Raw genomic sequence first — 1784 nt, forward strand, 5'->3', positions numbered from 1 at the left:
TTGTAAGCATTTTCGAAGAAGGCAGAGCAATGAAGACATTGGTCATTTTTGTCGCCCTACTGCTCGTGCTAGCCGCTGGAAGGCGCCTCCCGTTCAAGAATCTCGAAGGTGACCATCCACAAAAGGCCACCAGGCTGAGGCAATTTGGAGAACTATTCAGGTAAAAGCGAGAAAGAATGAAAAACATATGTATGCTTTGAAAATTACACAAGAAAACCCTCCTTACACAAACCTTCACCTGTTTACCTGGCTTATTCTTGTACAGCGGCCAACTGTTGATTTGTTTTGTTTTCGACCTGTTTTCGAAACGTACAGATTTCCAAAAAAAAAAACAACCACCTTTAAGAGAAAAGTTTGCTTCTTCTTCTTATCTTTTTAAAACTATTACTTCTAATATATAGTGATAAGTATGTTTTTTTTTATATTCTCGAACAAACCTCAATATCTAAGTTATCGTTCGGTTACCTCTTTTCCATAATTATTTATATTTGTTGTCCTCATCAGCCCTTGCCTCCCTTGGATTCCTGTGGCATTTGAACTAAAATAACCAACGTATGAATAAGATATTATTTTAACCACTGAAGGTATTTTTTTCTTAGAAAAGTCAATGAGAAGTACGTAGTTACGCCGGGAAACAAATTAAAAACCTATTTCAACCGATAGAGAAAAAAGGTCGTGAGCCAAGTTGTGCTGAGTTGTCACACATCCACTGAAATCATTCGTACGGCGATAAATAAAAAGGGCTTAGCTTAGCAAAGCAAACACGGATAAGCCCCTTGGCTTGAGCAATTGACTAGATTTTGTAGATAATACAGCGATTTCATCGAGTCCTCCGTTATTTGCTATAAAAAGTATGGTAGTATAATAATGGCGAAGCCTGAGATTCGAAGGCTCGATAAGAGAATGCGAGTTCAAGTTTGTTGTACTGAATGGAAATTTTATTCCAGAATACAGAATAGTTGTCTTCCTTTTTTTTTTTTTTTTTCTGCGAAAGGAATAAACAGCACTCAGTCTAACATTGGTTGAAATCCACCAAGTCTCCTTTCGCCTATTTTTAACAGGGAAAAAATGAAGAATTCGGGACAACGGCTAGCTTTTTTTACAGAATTAAGGAGCATCTATAATGTCATGTGATGCGATATACATATACTTTACAAAATGACTTTACTTTACTTCAATAAAGTAAAGTAAAGTATGCGTACATCGCATCACTATATTGAATTTCGTGGTTCAAATATCAAAGGCTACCGAGGAAATAAAAGTTGTTATGAATACTAACTACTCATAAATTGACGTTTTTGGAAATATATCCGGCCACTAATGTGTTCTTAAAACAGCATCAGTTTCCGAAGAAAAACAGTGCCTGTTCGTAGGTGAGAAGGGATAACGCTCGATCGAAAGGTCCGCTCTCAACGGCGCAAATCTCTCTTCTTAATTTACTTTTAATTATCAACTCGTCTTCTAAAAGCAAGTTTTGATGTATCAAGGGCATCTTGTGGACTAATGTTGGCTGATGTCAACGGCGAAGAAATTCGAGTTAGAATCATGATTCGGGCTTGGAAGAGCTTTGATCGTTTTGAATTTTTTAGGCGTTCTTAGGCATTCTCGTGTATTGTGAATATTTGAACGTTTTCCATTCAATATACTCTCGTGGCTTTCTCTTTTAAACCTCATTAGGAGAGCTGAATTTAACGTTAATTCACTACTGCAATGGCAATACTGCATTGCATACCGCGAATCCCACTGGGTTTCAGTTCGAGTGGACACTTAATTTTTAATCAATT

At 36.9% G+C, this 1784-nt stretch overlaps 1 long non-coding RNA gene across 1 annotated transcript in view; it reads left to right on the top strand.

Annotated features, from left to right (window-relative positions):
• LOC138037339 (uncharacterized) overlaps positions 1–1784 on the top strand; it is a 5585-nt gene continuing 3801 nt past the window's right edge. The window contains exon 1 of the long non-coding RNA XR_011130075.1: positions 1–160. This is a non-coding gene — a long non-coding RNA (uncharacterized lncRNA). The remainder of the gene's footprint in view (positions 161–1784) is intronic.

The sequence above is a fragment of the Montipora capricornis genome, chromosome 1, assembly GCF_036669925.1.
Source record: "Montipora capricornis isolate CH-2021 chromosome 1, ASM3666992v2, whole genome shotgun sequence".
Lineage (NCBI taxonomy): Eukaryota > Metazoa > Cnidaria > Anthozoa > Scleractinia > Acroporidae > Montipora > Montipora capricornis.